Consider the following 12,553-nt stretch of genomic DNA (forward strand, 5'->3'; position numbering starts at 1 on the left):
TAATTTTAGGTCTTCTGAGATCTCTTTTGTTCGAGGCATGGTTCACATCAGGCAATGCTACTTGTGAATAGCAAACTCAAATTTTGTGAGTGTTTTGTATAGGGCAGGCCAGCTCTAACCAACATCTCCAATCTCGTTTCATTGATTGAAATCCAGGTTAGCTGACTCCTGATTCCAATTAGCTTTTGGAGAAGTCATGAGCCTAGGGGTTCACATACTTTTCCAACCTACACTATGAATGTTTAAACGATGTATTCAATATAGACAAGTAGAATACAATAATTTGTGTGTTATTAGGTTTAAGAACACAGTGTATGTCTATTGTTGTGACTTAGATGAAGATCAGATAAAATTTTATGACCAATTTAAGCAGACATCCTGGTAATTCCTGTTGGTCCAATATTTTAAAGATTTTACCGAGTTACAGTTCATTTAAGGAAATCAGTCAATTGAAATGAATTCATGAGGCCCAACTCTATGGATTCCACATGACCGGGCAGGGTGCATCATGAGTGGGCCTTGGAGGGCATAGGCCAACCCATTTGGCAGCCAGGCCCAGCCAATCAGAATTAGTTTTTACCCACAAAAGGGCATTAGCACCCTCCCCCTTGTTTAGTGTCCCCAGCACAAGGTGCACCTGTGTGATGATCATGCTGTTTAATCAGCTTATTGATATGCCACATCTGTCAGACGGATGGATTATCTTGGCAAAGGAGAAATGCTCACTAACAGGGATGTAAACACATTTGTTCACAAAGTTTGAGAGAAATAAGCTTTTTGTGAGTATAGAACATTTCTGGGATGTTTTATTTCTTGCCACTGTATATGGCCAACAACCCTTAGCCGTGGTATATTGGCCATATACCACACCCCCGCTGGGCTTATTACTTAAACAAGCCAATAATTAAAGCTGTTTAAGTATTTTCTAAAGCCTAGCATCTTTGCCAGCAGGCATGCCAGCAAATATATTCTGATCTAAAATATAAATACTGTTAGGGGGGTACTGTTGGTCCAATATTTTACCGAGTTACAGTTCATTTAAGGAAATCAGTCAATTGAAATGAATTCATGAGGCCCTAATCTATGGATGTCACATGACCCACAAAAGGGCTTATTACAGACATAAATTCCCCCCCCCCCATATTCATAAAATTGCGAAGTGGCGAGTATTACAGAGAAACAACACATTTTGTTTTATTTATTCATCAAGAAGGAATCAATCGTCTTCTTGTTTGGATTGTTAATACAGTGTAAGGCTGCATGTTTGGATTGTAAATACAGTGTAAGGCTGCATGTTTGGATTGTAAATACAGTGTAAGGCTGCATGTTTGGATTGTAAATACAGTGTAAGGCTGCATGTTTGGATTGTTAATACAGTGTAAGGCTGCATGTTTGGATTGTTAATACAGTGTAAGGCTGCATGTTTGGATTGTTAATACAGTGTAAGGCTGCATGATGTTCCTCTAATGATGATTTGAAAGACATGAGCTCTGCTGTTTCTTGCGTCGGCTGTACATTCTTCATTAGTCTCTTATTCACAATTTGACAAGCACTTGATAATGCCTCTTGTGGCATTACGGCCTTTTGTGGCCGTAATGCACCCTACAAAATCCATACCTTTTACAGCCAGTGTGACCTTGGACCAGCGTCCTGCGCTGTGCCCTTCTCCATGAGTGCTGCACGCTCCTAAGCACCTCTCACTCACATGGCTCTCCATCACGTGATCGGGTCTCTTACACAAGCTACAAGTGATGACAGACACATCCGGGAGGAAACTGCACATGTCCTTATCCAATTCCGTGTTGCATATTGAAGATATTGGAGGAACTATCCACATTCAGTTTGTCAGCCAACAAGATGTGTAGGCCTAACGAACAGCAAAAGCACTAGCCTATGTCAATCTACTATCCCCATAGAACAAAGGTTGACCTATTCTGTGCGAGAAATAAATATTCCAAACATAGACTGTTGTGGGATGCATTATATCCCAAATGAATACAACCACTAGCATCAAGAAAACCTTATGTACGCAGTGTGGCTGACGCAACAAATCAGAACATTTAGCTTAAAATGTTAATAAACTATTAGGCTATTTCTTCACATCATAAACACAGCAATACGCACATGGCAATAGGATATAAGTGCAGCAATACGCACATGGCAATAGGATATAAGTGCAGCAATACGCACATGGCAATAGGATATAAGTGCAGCAATACGCACATGGCAATAGGATATAAGTGCAGCAATACGCACATGGCAATAGGATATAAGTGCAGCAATACGCACATGGCAATAGGATATAAGTGCAGCAATACGCACATGGCAATAGGATATAAGTGCAGCAATACGCACATGGCAATAGGATATAAGTGCAGCAATTCGCACATGGCAATAGGATATAAGTGCAGCAATACGCACATGGCAATAGGATATAAGTGCAGCAATACACACATGGCAATAGGATATAAATGCAAATGTTCCATTAGCGGGAAAACACCATTATCAAAAGTGACCACAAATGTGATTATGCAGGTAATGATTTTATTATAGAGGTGCTTAATTATAGTGAAATGATCTTCCGCAAACTTGAAACTCACACGATGCTTATGTTTGCCAGTTAGGCTCTACACCCCTTCTAAAGCGGATCGATGTGCTTCATTTTAACAAGTTATTTGGCCACTTTATGGGCTAGGCTACATGATGTGTGACTATGATTCGAAAAAGGCCGTTTCTATTGCTGGGCATCATTCAAAAGTGATGATGTATAATTCACAAGTGATAGGCTAATATTGTCACCCATCAGACTATTCTTGATTTAATCTTGTCTTTACATATGCTAAATAATGTGTGAAATGTGTTTTGATTTAAAATGGACCATTATCATGCACCCGTCTTGAAACAGGCAGCGGGGAAATGCACTAAAATATGCACTAAAATATCTATGCACTAAAATATCGAATGGAGGAAGCTTTTCCCTTGGTTTATTTTCATGCCAGTCAGGTAGGCTATACTCCTATTGTAATGATAAACAATGTGCTTAATATTAGGAAAGTTGAGAAATAAATACAGTATGTCCAGCCTATAGAAAGCTGATGGGATCCTCCTCCTTTTAAGAGGCCATCACTCTGTTTTCTCCCGAAAATGCATAGCATGCAGAAATGTTGCGCAACATGAGCTCATGGGCTCTCATGAACTGCTTGGTTAGACATGCAAAACATTTGCATTGATGTCAGAGTGATTAGAGGGACAATAGAGTGCTGAGTAGCAGGCCGTAAGCAAGTTTGGCAGGCTACTAATGACCATCAGCAGCATCAGAGCTTAGAGAAGCCTAATTACCGTGACTAAACGGTCACATGGAATTTGACTGCCTTCATGACCCCTGACCGCCGTTGTGACAGTAATACGGTCACCACAACAGCCCTGCTAATTTAGTCATCAGTTAATCAGACTATTCTGACTTAATTTACGTATTCCAGCTATTTGTGTCAATGAGCGTGTACTTTTCATTTTCATCTTCTGACTAGACATTTGTCTTCCTTTGTGGATGTTTTTCACGTGTCAGTAAGTTAGACTTTTGAGTGAAGCTTTTCCCAAAGTCAACACAGCTAAATGGTTTCTCTTGTGTGTGAGTTCGTTTATGTTTCCTTCGGTTCCACTTCTGAGTGAAGCTTTTCCCACAGTCTCCACAGCTAAATGGTTTGTCTCCCACTCCTGTGTGAATCCTCATGTGCTTGGACAGATTCCCTTTGAGTTTGAAGGTCTTGCCACAAACAGTGCAGGTGTAGGGTTTCCCACTGTGACAGAGTCGGATATGGGCCTTTAGTTTACAGGTGGAGTTGTAGCGTATTCTGCAGAAGTCATAGCAGTGGTGAGTTATTATAGACGTGGTGCTGGGTTTGAAGCAGTGTTCCACCACTGATGGGTTTGGATTCAATGATGTGCTGGGATCCAATGGTGGGCTGCTGTCAAGTCCTACTGGGTTTCTGCTTACGGCTGAGCATTGGCTGACATTGTTCTGATTATCTGGAAGGTCACAGGGAATGTAGAGACCCTTAAGGTGGGTCACAGGGAATGTAGAGGTGTGAGATCCACTTGTTTAGGGTCACTCTCTCTGTTCTCCACAGTCTGGGTTTGGTGAAGAGTCATGGACTGAAGTGGGTCCTCCTGATCACATTCACTTTTCACACAGGAAGGAGTGAATTTGAAATCAGCCTCCAGACCTTGAAGCTGCTCTTCCTCCTGACTGGTCCTGAGTTCCTCCTGTTCCTCTTTAATCTGTGGATGTTCTGGGTTCTCCTGCCCCAGACTGGGGCTCCACTCCTGCTCACAGTGCTGCTGCTCAGGGAGAACCTCCTCCTCAGAGACAGAGAGCTGCAGGGAGTCTGGAGGAAAGGAGAGAGGAGCAGAGGTTCTCTATACAGCTTTTAGACATCAGGGTTGGGGTCAATTAGAAGTCAAAGCTAGAATCCTTAGTTGCTAGTAGCAGAGGTTATCTATAGAGCCTTTAGACAGTCGTTACAAGCTGGCACAGCCACAGTCATAAACCCTGCCTATTTCTAAAATGTCTCTTCTTGAAGCAGAACTGAACTTGAGAACCAACTTCTCTTATTGAAAACACCATGTGACATTGACATGTCAGAAACATTTCTTCCTGTTCCAAAATGGTAGGTACATTTGTCATAAAGTATCTTCCAAAACTGAGTTGTGAGATTTGAGTACAAGAGTTCATCATGACTGGGTTTTGATTTCGACAATACCCTTTGAGTCGTGTTGGGGACAACTGTACCATTTTAGCTAAACCTCCCCCAACTTCTACCCAATTAATTCCTAACCTGCTACGTAAATTCTCTCAACCTTTTACATAAATTCACCTAAACGTTGTTGTTAGTTCTCCTACCCACCAATGTAAATTCTCCCCATAATTCTCCTTTGTTGTTATGGTGCAACAAGCAACCTAGTCTCAGAGAAAGACATATCATTAGTATTTGAGGAGATATAGTATTATAAGTTAGGTCATCCAATTCGTATGCTATTGACTGACCAGGTAAGACTTATGATACTACAGCTTCTCTAATTCATATCATATTGTGTAACGGCTATGACATTCATAATTTAACCTAATGTAATATGTCATACTAAATGTAGGGAACGGATTGACTTACCAAATCCTACTAATAGTTCTGTGACCAAGTTGCAGGTGCTTCGAGACTTGCGGAACATTTTTCAAAGCAGTCTGATCCTATGCAAAAGTACAGCTGATGATTGTTTAAAATGTAAATTACCCCGTAATCAATGACAGCCGAAGCTTTGTTTGAACCACAGAACACTGATGATAAGACAGGGTCGAATCACGGCAAAAGCACCATCGTTTTATTCATTTTATCTGCACATCGTGGTTCTAATAATACATTTCATTTAGTAGGCCTCATGATAAGCTTTTGTCACACTCACATCCTCCTAAATAATGGCATAGATTCAATTTTAGAAGTTTTTTGAATTGAGGCAATAAAGGGAAGTGGAATGTAAGATGCCTACCTCGTATTCTTACTATTTAGGTGTTCAAAGCCCGTGACTAACCTCTGTGACTAACCGCCGTGACTAACCTCCGTGACTTACCTCCGTGAGTAACCGCCGTGACTTACCTCCGTGACTTACCTCCGTGACTAACCGCCGTGACTTACCTCCGTGACTAACCGCCGTGACTAACCTCCGTGACTAACCGCCGTGACTAACCTCCGTGACTAACGTGACTAACCTCCGTGACTAATGTTCATTGTTTTAAGTCTGTGGATCAGATGTTTTCTGGACCCCCCCCCCACTTCTGTGCCCCCAGACGAAAGGTTCAGAAGCATGTGTTCTATTCTCTACTGTAAAGAACAGGTAACTCTCTCTACTGTAAAGAACAGGTAACTCTGCTCTACTGTAAAGAACAGGTAACTCTGCTCTACTGTAAAGAACAGGTAACTCTGCTCTACTGTAAAGAACAGGTAACTCTGCTCTACTGTAAAGAACAGGTAACTCTGCTCTACTGTAAAGAACAGGTAACTCTGCTCTACTGTAAAGAACAGGTAACTCTGCTCTACTGTAAAGAACAGGTAACTCTGCTCTACTGTAAGACAGAAACATCAACGCATTTTTCTCTAATGTGGCCAAGACTCAACATGGTGCCACTAGGCAAAATACACCGGTAGGCTATGCTACAGTTTGACAGCACCATCTGCTCTAAACGTCACTGTGCATCATTCAAAACAACACTGTATAACTCAAGAAGATCTAAACATATATCCCCATGAAACTGATTAACATCAAATTAGGGCCGAGACGATACCAGTATCACGAAACTCGTTAGTATTGTGTCAAGGAAACGAAACATGAAGAGAATTTAACTTCTTTAGGAAAACAGCCCTAATGTTGGAAACAAACATCATTCTGTTGTCATCCAGAGTCACATTTATTTCCAAGCCATAGCACACAATATGTTACATACAGCAGGTTTTTAAAGAACCAAAAAGTTAAGACTGCTAGGTGCTTTCAATTTTGCATTGGAACAAATATTGTGATACTGGTATCATCCCGGCACGAGATCAAATGGTTGATATGCAGATGCTGCATGGATGTTTCACTAGTAAAACTAGAAAAAAAAGTGTCATTCTTGATTGACAGTGAGAAACTGATTGACAGGGTTTAACTGGGACAACTACACCTGCGTACTAGCACAGTGCACACTGGATAGACTGCAGTACCGTGCGCATGTGCACCAGGAACTCTGCCTGAGCACATGGACAGTTAAAGGTCATGAACAGTCAAAATCAGGTTTTTCATGAAATTGGATGATATTTGAAGGAAACCAGATCAAAGTATGAGAAATGACTGTTGCTTCTTGATCATAAAGTTACTGGTCCCCTCCCTAATGTCAAACACTTGGACTCATTATTAAGGGGACAAGGTGACATCACTTAATTTTAATGTGTGCTAACATAATATTCTCTTCTCTTTAAATAAGTACTGCATTGTCACAAACATCGGAGCTGTTTGCAGATGGGCTGGTCATGGCTCACATCAACACCATCATCTCAGAAAGCTGAGACCCACACCAATTTGCATACCGCCCCAACAAATCCATGGCTTGGGGGTAAAAGCTGTTAGGAAGCCTTTTGGACCTAGACTTTGTACTCCAGTACCGCTTGCTGTGCATTAACAGAGAGAACAGTCTATGACTGGGGTGGCTGAAGTCTGACAATTTTTAGGGCCTTCCTCTGACACCGTCTGGTATAGAGGTCCTGGATGGCAGGAAGCTTGGCCCTGAGCAGTTGCCATACCAGGCAGTAATGCAACCAGTCAGGATGCTCTCGATGGTGCAGCTGTAGAACCTTTTGTGGATCTGAGGACAACAGCAAAATATGTTCAGTCTCCTGAGGTGGAATAGGTTTTGTCGTGCCCTTTTCACAACTGTCTGTGTGTTTGGACCATGATATCTAGACATAGAGTTAAAGTGACTATCTACATGTACATATTACCTCAATTACCTCGACTAACCTGTGCCCCCGCACATTGTATCGGTATTTAGCCTCGCTACAGTTAACTTAATGTAGCTGTTTTTTTTAAACTGCATTGTTGGTTAATGGGTTGTAAGTAAGCATTTCACTGTACGGTCTACACCTGTTGTTTTTGGCGCATGTGACAAATAAAATTGTGGTCACACCAGATACTGACTGGTTTTCTGATTAACGCCCTTACCTTTTTAAAGGTATATGTGACCAACAGATGCATATCTGCATTACCAGTTATGTAAAACCAAAGATTAGGGACAAATGGATTTATATCAAATGGGCTAATTCCTTATATGAACTGTAACTCAGTAAAATCTTAGAAATTGTTGCATGTTGCGTTTATATTTTTGTTTAGTGTAGCTATCAGAAGATCTACATACGAACCTATCCTACATAGTTGTATCTCCGGTGTGATCCGCAGCAGTCTCCGTAGCCGATCATTCTCCTCCTGGTAGTCCGCTACCGTTTCTTCAACTGCCCCGAAAATCTCCACAGCTGCCGCGGTTAAACGCTCATTTAAAAAAACATGAAACGAATGTAGTTTAGACATGTTTCAGTCAATAAATTGGGTATTCCGCTAGTATTACTTCGTCCACGAGGGAAAAAGGTTTTCACAAAGCTTCTTCTTCGGTGGGGTTTATCCAAGGTTGTCATCCAACGTTATGGTGCATTACCGCCACCTACGGTACTGGAGTGTGGGCCAGAAACAGGGACCAACTAAATCCTACCTGCCAGCCCCGTTGCTATTAAAAAATATAAAATATTTGAGACAATATCTAATGACGTCCTACTCAATATACTCTTTCAACTAATTTCCTGTATCCCCTTCTCCCTCATACTAGATCTCATTCTCTCTCTTTCCCTCCAATAATGTCCACACTAGGCTACCCGGGGCGGCAGGTGGTTAGAATGTTGGGCCAGTAACCGAAAGGGTGCTAGATCGAATCCCCGCGCGGACAAGGTAAAAATATGTCGTTCTGCCCCTGAACAAGGCAGTTAACCCACTGTTCCTAGACTGTCATTGTACGTAAGAATTTGTTCTTAACTGACTTGCCTAGTTAAATCAAATAAAATACATGCTCCACTGTCTCTGTTTCCTGGCAATACTCACATATTCGTGTTGGATGCCTATCACATGTAAGGTCTTATTCAACTGGCTGTGTCCCACTCTTAATCTTGTAAATGTTGCCTCCTCTCTTCTGTCCCTTCCTGCCGTTCTCCCCTCCCCAACTTTGCTCTGTACTTGAAATAAAATGCCTGCCATTAGGATCTCTATTCCCCTGCTCCTGCCATTAGGATCTCTATTCCCCTGCTCCTGCCATTAGGATCTCTATTCCCCTGCTCCTGCCATTAGGATCTCTATTCCCCTGCTCCTGCCATTAGGATCTCTATTCCCCTGCTCCTGCCATTAGGATCTCTATTCCCCTGCTCCTGCCATTAGTATCTCTATTCTGCTCCTGCCATTAGGATCTCTATTCCCCTGCTCCTGCCATTAGGATCTCTATTCTATTCCCCTGCTCCTGCCATTAGGATCTCTATTCCCCTGCTCCTGCCATTAGGATCTCTATTCCCCTGCTCCTGCCATTAGGATCTCTATTCCCCTGCTCCTGCCATTAGGATCTCTATTCCCCTGCTCCTGCCATTATTCCCCTGCTCCTGCCATTATCTCTATTGCTCCCCTGATCCTGCTCCTGCCTATCTCTATTCCCCTGCTCCTGCCATTAGGATCTCTATTCCCCTGCTCCTGCCATTAGGATCTCTATTCCCCTGCTCCTGCCATTAGGATCTCTATTCCCCTGCTCCTGCCATTAGGATCTCTATTCCCCTGCTCCTGCCATTAGGATCTCTATTCCCCTGCTCCTGCCATTAGTATCTCTATTCCCCTGCTCCTGCCATTAGGATCTCTATTCCCCTGTTCCCGTTAGGATCTCTATTCCCCTGCTCCTGCCATTAGGATGTCTATTCCCCTGCTCCTGCCATTAGTATCTCTATTCCCCTGCTCCTGCCATTAGGATCTCTATTCCCCTGTTCCTGCCATTAGGATCTCTATTCCCCTGCTCCTGCCATTAGGATCTCTATTCCCCTGCTCCTGCCATTAGGATCTCTATTTCTGCTCCTGCCTGCTCCTGCCATTAGGATCTCTATTCCCCTGCTCCTGCCATTAGGATCTCTATTCCCCTGCCTGCTCCTGCCATTAGGATCTCTATTCCCCTGCTCCTGCCATTAGGATTAGGATCTCTATTCCCCTGCTCCTGCCATTAGGATCTCTATTCCCCTGCTCCTGCCATTATGATCTCTATTCCCCTGCTCCTGCCATTAGATCTCTATTCCTATTCCTGCCATTAGGATCTCTATTCCCCTGCTCCTGCCATTAGGATCTCTATTCCCCTGCTCCTGCCATTAGGATCTCTATTCCCCTCTCCCTATCTCTATTCCCCTGCCATTAGGATCTCTATTCCCCTGCTCCTGCCATTAGATCTCTATTCCCCTGCTCCTGCCATTAGGATCTCTATTCCCCTGTTCCTGCCGTTAGGATCTCTATTCCCCTGCTCCTGCCATTAGGATCTCTATTCCCCTGCTCCTGCCATTAGGATCTCTATTCCCCTGCTCCTGCCATTAGGATCTCTATTCCCCTGCTCCTGCCATTAGGATCTCTATTCCCCCCCTGCTCCCCTGCCATTAGGATCTCTATTCCCTGCTCCTGCCATTAGGATCTCTCCCCTGCTCCTTAGGATCTCTATTCCCCTGCTCCTGCCATTAGGATCTCTATTCCCCTGCTCCTGCCATTAGGATCTCTATTCCCCTGCTCCTGCCATTAGGATCTCTATTCCCTATTCCTGCCATTAGGATCTCTATTCCCCTGCTCCTGCCATTAGGATCTCTATTCCCTGCTCCTGCCATTAGGATCTCTATTCCCCTGCTCCTGCCATTAGGATCTCTATTCCCCCTCCTGCCATTAGGATCTCTATTCCCCTGCTCCTGCCATTAGGATCTCTATTCCCCTGCTCCTGCCATTAGGATCTCTATTCCCCTGCTCCTGCCATTAGGATCTCTATTCCCCTGCTCCTGCCATTAGGATCTCTATTCCCCTGCTCCTGCCATTAGGATCTCTATTCCCCTGCTCCTGCCATTAGGATCTCTATTGCCCCCTGCTCCTGCCATTAGGATCTCTATTCCCCTGCTCCTGCCATTAGGATCTCTATTCCCCTGCTCCTGCCATTAGGATCTCTATTCCCCTGCTCCTGCCATTAGGATCTCTATTCCCCTGCTCCTGCCATTAGGATCTCTATTCCCCTGCTCCTGCCATTAGGATCTCTATTCCCCTGCTCCTGCCATTAGGATCTCTATTCCCCTGCTCCTGCCATTAGGATCTCTATTCCCTGCTCCTCTCTGCCATTAGGATCTCTATTCCCTGCTCCTCCTGCCATTGGGATCTCTATTCCCCTGCTCCTGCCATTAGGATCTCTATTCCCCTGCTCCTGCCATTAGGATCTCTATTCCCCTGCTCCTGCCATTAGGATCTCTATTCCCCTGCTCCTGCCATTAGGATCTCTATTCCCCTGCTCCTGCCATTAGGATCTCTATTCCCCTGCTCCTGCCATTAGGATCTCTATTCCCTTCCTGCCATTAGGATCTCTATTCCCCTGCTCCTGCCATTAGGATCTCTATTCCCCCCCTGCTCCTGATCTCTATTCCCCTGCTCCTGCCATTAGGATCTCTATTCCCCTGCTCCTGCCATTAGGATCTCTATTCCCCTGCTCCTGCCATTAGGATCTCTATTCCCCTGCTCCTGCCATTAGGATCTCTATTCCCTGCTCCCTGCCATTAGGATCTCTATTCCCCTGCTCCTGCCATTAGGATCTCTATTCCCCTGCCCCTGCCATTAGGATCTCTATTCCCCTGCTCCTGCCATTAGGATCTCTATTCCCCTGCTCCTGCCATTTCTCCTCCTTCACTGTCCATATCATGCTTTTTGCCTCTGCCTTGCTCATTGAAACTACCACATCATCCTCAATACTTAATACTTGCTTAGCCAGTACATCAACTGCCTCGTTCCCCTCCACTCCCACATGACCTGGGACCCATGTAAATATGATCTGTATACCCATTTGTTTACTCCTGCCATGGGTTTGTGTCACCTCATAAAGCAGGTCTTGTCTGCTACGTGATATAAAGGACTGGAGACTCCTCAGCACTGCACATGAATCAGAGCAAATAACTACTCTGTCTGGCTTAACTCCACCACCCACTGCAAGGCCAACAGTATGGCCATCACCTCAGCCGTATATACAGCCAGATGATCTGTAACACGTTTCCTGACTCTCACATCACAGTCCTGCACTACAAATGCTGACCCAGTATGTCCTGTCCTTGGATCTTTTGAATCATCTGTGTAAATGGCCACAACATCCTGATATACACAGTATCCAGACATCTCTTAAACCAATCAGATGGATCAACACCCTGCCTATCTTTCTGTAGTCTCTCCAATACTAGATCTACTACTGGGGGTGGGAGGAGCCATGGTGGATTCACAGGGATAGCTACCATTGGACTAAACTCTCTTCCATCTCCTTCACCCGGGTATTACCCACCCACCCAAAGCTCGTGTTCTGTCTTGCTCATGTTCCCAGCATGCCTGGAAAAGCCCTTTCGCAGGATGAGATACCCCATGTCCCTTTAGGCTGACCAAATAATTCATTGCCAGCTGTGTGTTTTACTCCGTTCATTGTGTGTTTTATTCCATTATGTTAGATATTATCATCTCAACAACAAGTGAAGACCCCAACTGATTAAAAATATATTTACTCTTTACGGAAATTGATCAGAGCCTTCAAAATGGTTGCTGCAGGTCGGGTCACCAGTTAACCATCCCTGATATAGCGCTATAAAATAAAACAAAACTTTGGGAGATTTGTATTACATATTTGAATAATTTAATGTTAGAATGAAACAATAAAGACTTTTAAACCTTTCTTGGAAAATGCATGTAAAAATGA

The sequence above is a fragment of the Oncorhynchus tshawytscha genome, unplaced genomic scaffold (genome assembly GCF_018296145.1).
Source record: "Oncorhynchus tshawytscha isolate Ot180627B unplaced genomic scaffold, Otsh_v2.0 Un_contig_588_pilon_pilon, whole genome shotgun sequence".
Classification (NCBI taxonomy): domain Eukaryota; kingdom Metazoa; phylum Chordata; class Actinopteri; order Salmoniformes; family Salmonidae; genus Oncorhynchus; species Oncorhynchus tshawytscha.